The following is a 9,625-nucleotide window of genomic DNA, read 5'->3' on the forward strand; positions in this document are numbered from 1 at the left end:
TTTTATTAGTAACACAAACACCTTGCTTGGTGGCTCCAAGCTAGGTGCAATATTTCACCCCCAATCTGTGAATAGTTCACTCAACAAAATGCAAATGTACACTTTTCCTTAATGTTTACATCACAAAACTCCTGTACATCAAAGCACCCAGACTTGTTGGCTTTAATCCAATTAAAGCACCCACACACTCACAACCACAGACGCAGACCATACTACAAGCCCAATTTAAAATAATTATCCATGACATGATATACGTGAATATATCTTCATGACAAGTCCAAGAGCTACAAAGTTACGCTGACCTCGTATCAGACATTGGTTTAGCTCAGATGGAGAACTGCCTCCATTTCTGGGGGTCAACACTTTAGGAGCAGGTGAAGAGAATGAGGAAAAAGATTCATGAGAATGGGTCCAAAAATTCCCATCTTCAGTGAGGAAGATCGATTGAAGAGTTTAGGAATGTTTTCCTTGGAGAAACGAAGGCTCAGTGCAGATTGGATAAATGTGTTAAAAATGATCAGGGAGTGTCTACAGAAGTAGAGCAGCGAGAAACCGATCGGGGATAATGGGGAACTGATTTGAAGCAATTAGCAAAAAATGCAAAATGGAGATGAGGTGCTCGGTATCCGAGGGGCGGGCCACGGGAGAATAAGGCTAATTCCGTGACGATTTCCCCGTAAATTACGACATTGTAGGTTATCCTTCATGTCCCGCAGGGAGGACTCTGACTCTCCTTCTGCTCCATTTACATCCGCTCCTCCAGCCGTCACATCTTGCCCGATGGTGCGCTGCTCTTTGTCGTGTGACTATTGGGAGTTTGTGTATAAATATTCCATTCATGGACAGGAAAACGTGGGAGATGCCTCTGGGCTGTTCTGAGTTATTGTTTTTTCTTCATGAATTGAATCATTGATATAAGCGGATATTTCACCGCGTTCTTGACCTGCTCCCTGAAGTTGGACTGAGTCACCCCGTAAATAAATGTGTTTGTGCAACAACTGAAACTCACCAGCATAAACCCGACTTGTCTTACGATGTATTGAACGTTGTTGTAAGCTGCTTCTGTAATGTTGGAATATAAAAATTCTATAACATTGACTAACCACAGAAGTATGAAGCTGCCGGAGATGGTGAAGAGTAATCTGATAGACTTCCTTCTGCTCTCTATCTCTGGGTCACTCTGGCTCTCTCTCTCGCTCTGACCCCTGAGTCTCTTACGGACTTTACTGGCCACTAAAATGTGGCTGACGGTCAGAGCGTTGAACAACAGAATTCAAAAGAATGGGAGGGAGGGGTTGAAAATCGTATGAAACCATTTAAATCCCACCCATCCAATGTCAGTAAAATAGCTGGGCTTTGTAAAACAGCCCAGGGGACATTGTCAATTATCACTCCAGGTTCCTGTGTAAAGTAGAAGGGGGTGTTTATTAAACATGACAGAATGTCAGTTATTCCTAGAACCACAGCCGCAGTTTTCCAGGTGCAATATTTAGCTCTCAGCGTCTGGCAACAAATTGCCACAAATCGATCAAAGGAGAAAGTGATGGTGAGCCAGACAGAACAGCTTTTTGCAGCAGTTCTCAGGAGAGCGTTAAAACTACATACAGGGGTGATGTCCAGGAAAGACACTGGGAAATAATGATATTTGATCTGACAGAGAATGACCTCCGTTATAACGACCAGTAGGTCTGCTGTTGCCATAGCCATCAGGTATCGAGTGGTGCAGGTGGAGAGGCCACACTTTCCCCGGGACAGTATAACAATTGCCAGTAAATTAGCTGTAAGTTAAAGAAGGGGAACAAATGCAGAATATTGCTGAAAACACGTTTCCCTGTCTGGCCCAGAGAGCAAGGACATGAGTTTAGCATCAGGTCAAACCCCTCGGACTGCACCACCTCCATCACTGGTTCAGACACTCCCCACAGGATCAGAACACAATGGACAACATTCTCGTCTGGTATTGGACACTACCTGGCTGTGGATAGTCCAGGATCAGAACACATTCCCCCTCTGTCCTGGGACATTGAGAAGCTCTGATATCCACATGTGCACACTTCCGATATATACCCCACTCTGGGACAAGTTCCACCATTGAGCCGAGGACCAGAGGCTGTCCAAAAAAACTGCCTCTCACCTGAAAGGGAATGGGTGTCTGCCAGGCAGAGCAAAATTACTAGGCAGGCACTGCAGCAAGTCCCCTTGCTCCATCCCCCTCCGAAACCGATTTTCCATTTAGGAATCAGCTGAGGGAGATGGTTTCTCACGGGAATGCACCAAAAGCCAAGTCCCTGACACCAATCACGGCTCAGCTGAACAGGGCGGGGAGATGAAAGATTGGGAGAATAATACTGATAGGGGATTCTGTCTTAAGTGGAACAAATAGACCTTTTTGCAGTTGGTGACTTAACAGCGGGCTGGTGTATCGCCTCCCTGGTGCTAGGGTCCAGGATGTCACTGAGTGTCTGCAGGACATTCAGAAGGGAGACAGTGAACAGCTAGAGGTCATGGCACACATCACTGCCAATGACATAGGTTAAAAAAAGGGATTCAGCCCTGCAAGCAGACTAAGTGGAGCTAGGAATTAAATAAGAACGCAGGACCCCAATGTTAGCAATCTCAGGATTACTCCCAGTGCCACGTGCTAGCGAGATCAGGAATAGGAGAACACACTGGATGAATGTGTGGCTGGAGAGATGGTGCAGGATGTTTGATTCCTGAGGCGTGGTGACCGATTCTGGGGAAGTTGGGACTTGGGAACAGCTGCACCCCCGCAGGACCGGGACCAATATCCTCGCAGGTATATTCGCTATGACTGTGGGGGGAGGGTTTAAACTAGAGAGGCAGGGGGATGAGAGGCTGAGGGTGGGCGCAGACACAAGAGAGGGAAACAAAGGCAGAACTGAAAGACAAAAAAGTAATAAAAGCCAAAGCTCAAGGGGAGGAAACAAGGGCAAAGAGGGACAAAGTAAAAAAAAAGGTGTGCAAAAAGACAAGTCTAAAGGCCCTGTATCGGAATGGGGGGAACATTCATGATAAGGTCAATGAATTAACAGTGCAAACAGTTGTAAAGGGGTCCGATGTGATTGTGATTACGGAGACATGGCTGCAGGGTGACCAAGGCTGGGAACTGAATATCCAATAGTACTGCCTCTTTAGGAATGGCAGGGAAAACCGGAAAAGGAGTTGGCATGGGCTGGCTTGTTATGGGTGATTTCAGTGTGATGGTGAATGAGGATATTGGCTCTGAAAACCCAGAGCTAGAATCTTTCCGGATGGTGCTAAGCAGAAACAAAGGGCGGAAAAGACCAGTGGGAGTAGTCGATAGGCCTCCGAACAGTAGGGGAAGGGCAGGAGGCAAATAGAGACGCATGTAACAAGGTTGCTACAGTAACCGTGGGTGAATTTAATTTACATATAGACTGGGCAAAACAAATTAACAATAATACTGCGTGCAAATGAATCCCTGGAGTGTGTACGAGATGTTTTCTTTACACCAGTATGCCCAGGAAACAACTGGGGAGCAGGTGTTGCCCGGTTTGGTATTGTACAAAGAGAAGCGGTTGGTCAATCATTATTCTGCGGGTCCTTTAGGGAACAGTGACCATAACTTGGTCGAATTCTTCATCGGGATTGGAAGTGAAGTGGACCAATTCGAAACTGGGTTCCTAAATCTGAACAGAGGAAACTAGGAAGGTATGAGGCGTGGGATGCCTAAGGTAGATTGGGGAACATCTTTAAAGTCATGATGGGCAATGGATAATATTTAAGGAGCATTGCAAAGCGACACATTTCTCCCTGGCACAAAAAAAACACAGCAGGAAAAGTGGCCAAACCAGGGCATACAAAATATATTAAGGGTAGTATTAGATCCAAAGAGGAGCCATATAAAGTTGTTAGAAAAAAGTAGCATGCCTGAGGATTGGTACCAGTTTAAAATACAGAAAAGGAGGACCAAGAGGTTGCTTAAGAGAGGAAAAATAGAGTATGAGGGTAAACATGCAAGGAACATAAAAGAGGACTGTAAAAAGCTTCAATAAGTATGTAAGAAGAGAAAAAATTGGTGAAGACAAATGCAGGTCCCTTGCAGTCTGGAACAGGAGGATTTATAACAGAGAACTAGAAAATGGCAGAGCAATTAAACAACTTCCCCAGGAAGGTACAAGTATCTTCCCAAAAATACTGGATAACCAAGGGTCTAGCGAGAAGGAGGAATTGAAGGGAATTAGTATTACTAAAGCAATATTGCTGGAGAAATGAATGGGAGTGAAGACCAATGAACCTCCAGGGCCTGATAATCTACATCCCACGGTACTTAAAGAGGGTTTCCTTCTCTCACTCCTGGTCTCTCTCTCTCTTTTTCTCTCTTGTCCTGTCTCCTTCTTTCTCTTTCCCTCTTGCCCAATCTCTCTCTCTCTCTTAGAACCATAGAACCATAGAAAAGGTACAGCACAGGAGGAGTCCATTCGGCCCATCTTGTTCCTGCCAGCCCGAGGAGACCCAGGTGCCCTTTCTAATCCACACATTCCTGCACCCGGCCCATAGCCCTGCAGCTTACAGCACTTAAGGTGAAGATCCAGGTACTTTTTAAAATAGTTTAGAGTTTCTGCCTCTACCAACAACTTGGGCAGTGAATTCCAGATACTCACTACCCTCTGCGTAAAAGAAGTTCTTCCTCATGTCCCCCCTACACCTTCTGCCACTAATCTTGAATCTATGTCCCCTGGTTCCAGAATTCACCACCAAGGGAAACAATGTTATCCTGTCCGCTCTATCTATTCCCCTCATCATTTTGTACACCTCAGTCAAGTCACAGTCAACATGGGTTTATGAAAGGGAAATGATGTTTGACAAACCTACCGGAGTTTTTGAGGGGATAAATAGCAGAATTGATAAGGCATAACCAGTGGATGTGGTGTATTTGGATTTTCACACAGCTTTTGAGAAAGACCCACATAAGAGGATAATGTGCAAAGTTCAAGCACATGGGATGGGGGTAACATATTGACATGGATTGAGAATTTGCTAGCAGACAGGGAATAGAGAGTAGGAATAATTGGGTCTTTTTCTGAGTGGCAGACAGTGATCCGTGGGGTACCGCAGGGATCAATATTTGGGCCCCAGCTACTCACAATATGTATTAATTAATTGCTTGAGGGAGCCAAATGTGATCATTCCAAGTTTGCTGATATCACCAAACTAGGTGGGAACATGAGCGGTGAGGGGGATTTTAAGAGGATGCAAGGCAATTTAGACAAGTTGAGTGAGGGTAAATACATGGCCGGGGCTGTATAATGTATTTAACAAAGCAGCCGCTACGATTTTATCTCTTCCTGCTTCAAAAATAATTTCCAAATGATGCGGCTGTAACACAAAACTCCAGTCCAATCGTCTCAGATTTTTGGGATGAAATATTAATAAAGAGGGTTAGAGGATTATTCGTCGGTATCAATAATAGTCTCTGCAGAGTTGTGAGATATGTAGATTTCAAAATGTTGTAGAGCCAACATCGAAATCAATGTCTTTATTCCCACAGTTGGGAACATTTGCTGGCGAGGGTTCAGTCTCCAAGAATAGTAACTAACTGGCCCATTGTTCCCCATCTCATATCCCTGTCATAAAACTGCACCGACACCCACCTCACTTGCATCAACAGGCGATTTCAATGCCTTCCCCTAATTCAGCTCTGCTAAAACTGTTACAGTGCTCAGTCCAGCCTCCACACTGTCAAAGGCTCCTTGACTACCCTTTGTCGGCACAATCTTCTGTACGCTCTTTAACAAGTGAACCTGGGGATCCACTACAGTGCAGAGAACTGGAACTAACTCCTGTTAGAATCCATTAATGTGTTTCGACTGCAGAATCTCTCCATCTGTCTGAGAAACGCGTAAATAACATTCTAATCATTGCCCCTTGATGTTCAATGGCATTAACATCACTGAATCCCCCACTATCAACATCCTGGGGGGTTACCATTGACCAGAAACTGAACTGGACCAGCTATATAAATACTGTGGCTACATGAGCAGGTCAGAGGCTAGGAATCCTGCAGAGAGTAACTCAACTCCTGACTCCCCAAAGCCTGTCCACCATCTACAAGACACCAGTCAGGAGTGTGATGGAATACTCCCCACTTGCCTGGATGAGTGCAGCTCCCTCAACACTCAAGAAGCTCGACAGCGTCCAGGGCAAAGCAGCCCAGCTTGAACGGCACCCCATCCACAAACGTCCACTCCCTCCACCACCGACACACAGTAGTAGCGGTGTGTGTACCAGCTACATGATGCGCTGCAGGAGCTCACCAAGCCTCCTCAGACAGCACCTTCCAAACCCACGACCACTACCATCTAGAAGGACAAGGGCAGCAGACACATGGGAACACCACCAACTGAAAGTTCCCTCCCAAGTCACTCACCATCCCGACTTGGAAATATATCAGCCATTCCTTCACATTCGCTGGGTCAAAATCCTGGAACTCCCTCCCCAACCGCGCTGTGGGTGTACCTACACCACAGGGACTGAAGCGGTTCAAGAAGGCAGCTCACCACCACCTTCTCAGGGTCAATGTGGAAGGGTGATATATGATGGCCCTGCCAGCGATGCTCAGATCCCATGAATCAATAAAAACCCAGACTCCCTCGAATCCCTTCCTTCATAGAGTTTACCCTCACTGAGGTCTGATTAAACGTGAGGTGATATTCCACTGAATGCAAGAACGTCTTTATTCTGAAAGCCTGTGGATTGTAAACAGAGGTTTACTGACAGTTCAGGAAATTGACTCAAACTGCAGAGATAATACCAGACATTTCACTTAAGGTAATGTGGCCATTGACCGGCTATGTAGATAAAGGTGACCACTCGATCAGCAGGTAACGTGATCTGTCACTGATTGAAACCAGAGAGCAGCTCCCACACAGATTAACACGACTGCAAATGTCCTAGTCACTTACCTGGGACACCGACGATAGCGAGGCTCACATAGAATGTTTTATCGAAAACGTCAAATGCTCCAAGCATTTTCACTTAGCAGTGATCTGTCCCTGACTGCTGCAGGCAACCTCTGCACTAAACTCTGAAGTGACACATTCACAAAGCCCTTATTTATACCTTCTGGAATGTCTCCTTGGAGATAGTGAGATTGCAACACCCTTCTACTTAGTTTACTGAATAGCTGGAAGCAAACATATTAGAGCACCGAGTTAATTCCAGGTAGGAATAGAACATGTTTATCTCGGAGATTCTGTTATTAAAATCAAAATATAATCGTGAGTTTATCAGCCCTGTTCCACTGCACTGGTGGTTGTAGCTGCTCTCTTTAAATCTGGACATTCAGTTAAGTGATTAAATTATTAAAGTTGGCAATTTGTGGATATTTGTTGCTGAAGTCGAATAATCAAGTATCTGAAATCTTCCAAGTGCGCACATTGATACAAAAACACAAGGATGCCTGAAATGACTGCACCACGTCAAACCAATCGAGACACTCCAGTTGATGAAGACCTTCAAAATAATATGGACCTTCAAACAGATACAATCCTCTCACAATATGGACCTTCAAAACAATATGGACATTCGAACAGATACAATCTTCTCACAATATGGACCTTCAAAACAATATGGACCTTCGATCAGATACAATCTTCTCACAATATGGACCTTCAAATTAATATGGACCTTCAAACAAATACAATCTTCTCACAATATGGACCTTCAAAACAATATGGACCTTCTAACAGATACAAACTTCTCATAATATGGGCCTTCAAAACAATATGGACCTTCTAACAGATACAATGTCCTCACAATATGGACCTTCAAAACAATATGGACCTTCTAACAGATACAATGTTCTCACAATATTGACCTTCAAAACAATATGGACCTTCTAACAGATACAATCCCTCCAACCAGTATAGACTCACCAAACACTGCTGACCCCGCAAAGGGTACAGACTCTGCAACGCATTCAGAATCTTCAACCCTTACAGACCCAGCAACTGATACAGGCCTTCCCAAAAATATTGACTTTTCTATTTTTAAAATCTATTCTTTGTTGGGATGTGGGCCTTGCTGGTAAGGTCAGTATTTATTACAATAATTCTTTAACTTTAGCCCCAGAATAGCTCGCCAGGCGATTCCCGAGGGGCGTTTCAGAGTTAAGCACGTTGACCTGGGTAAGGAGTCACGTGAAGGTCAGACCGTAGGACCGCAGTTTTACTTCCCGATAGGACATTTGTAAACTAGATGGGTTTTTACCACAATCAATGGTAGTTTCATGGTCACCATTACTGAGGCCAGATTTCAATTCCACAACATTTATAGATCGATTTATTGTGATTAACTGAATTCGAACACCAGTGGCTGCCATTTGAACCCGTGTCCCTAGAACATGAGCCTGTCCGCCTGGATCACTAATCCAGTGACATGACCACTACGCCAATGTCACCCCTTGCTGGATTTTTAGAGTTAGGAGCAACAGGCAGCCATTTTCTCCCTTGAGTTTGTTCTGTCATTCAGTAAGTTCAGGGCTAATCTTGTACCTCAAATACATTTTGCCGCCCTATCCTCGTATTGTCGCCGCCCTATCCTCGTATTGTCTAATTCTCTTAGTGTCCAAATATCTATCGATGTCATCTCAGAGCAAACTCAAGGATTGTCCATCCTCATCTCTGGTGTAGAGAATTCCTGAGATTCCCGGCCCTCTGAGTGAAGGCACTCACAGGATCACAGAACTGCTCCGGTTCAGAAGGAGGCCATTCAGCCTCTCCTGTCTGCACCGGCCCTCTGGGCATTTTAACTTAGTGCCAATCCCCGGCCTTTTCCCGTTGCGCTGCACATTTTTTCTGGTTAGATAATCATCCAATGCCCTCTTGAATGCATCAATTGAACGTGCCTCCACCACACTTCCAGGCAGTGCATTCCCATCCCTAACCACTCGCTGGGTGAAAAAGTGTTTTTCTCAACTCACATTTGCTTATTTTGGGAAACACTTTAAACCTGGGCCCTCTGGTTCTCAATCCATTTCCAAGTGGTAACAGTTTCTCCCTATCTACTCTGCCCAGACACCTCATCATTTGGAAAAATTCTATCAAGTCTCCTCTTAGCCTTCTCCTCTCCAAGGAGAACAGTCCCAACTTCTCCAATCTTTCCTCATAACCTATCGGGCAATAATTGGTTGGGTTGGATTTGTCCTGCTTTAAGTGTACAGGAATCCCTGGGAATGTTTTCCCATTGCCGGGTAGATGCCAGTGTTGCAGCTGTACTGGAACAGCTTGGCCAGAGGCGCAGAATGTTCTGGAGCTCAGGTCTTCAGCACAATTCTCAAAACATCGTCACAGTCCATAAGCTTTTCAGCATCCAGTCCCTGCAGCCTTGTCTTGATATCACGTGGCATGAATCAAATGGTGTGAAGTCTGGGCACCTGTGATGCTGGGGAATTCAGGGGGAGGCCCAGATGGATCAGTCAATCAGAACATTCAGCTCAAGGGTTTTGGAAATGTTTCATCCTTGCATTTTGCACTGATGTGCACAGCTCCTCCATCATTGAGGATGGGGACATTTCCTGAACCTCCTCAATCAGTGAGTTGGTTAATTTTTGAACGGCTATTCACCACTTAATGTGGCAGGA

The 9,625-nt window shown here is 45.0% G+C and overlaps 1 pseudogene; it reads right to left on the reverse strand.

The window, feature by feature from the left end:
* Positions 1-880: 880 nt before the first annotated feature.
* LOC144672867 (putative G-protein coupled receptor 139) lies at positions 881-7,014 on the reverse strand (annotated as a pseudogene).
* Between the last annotated feature and the right edge of the window lie 2,611 nt (positions 7,015-9,625).

Source organism: Cetorhinus maximus, unplaced genomic scaffold, assembly GCF_964194155.1.
Source record: "Cetorhinus maximus unplaced genomic scaffold, sCetMax3.hap1.1 HAP1_SCAFFOLD_130, whole genome shotgun sequence".
Classification (NCBI taxonomy): domain Eukaryota; kingdom Metazoa; phylum Chordata; class Chondrichthyes; order Lamniformes; family Cetorhinidae; genus Cetorhinus; species Cetorhinus maximus.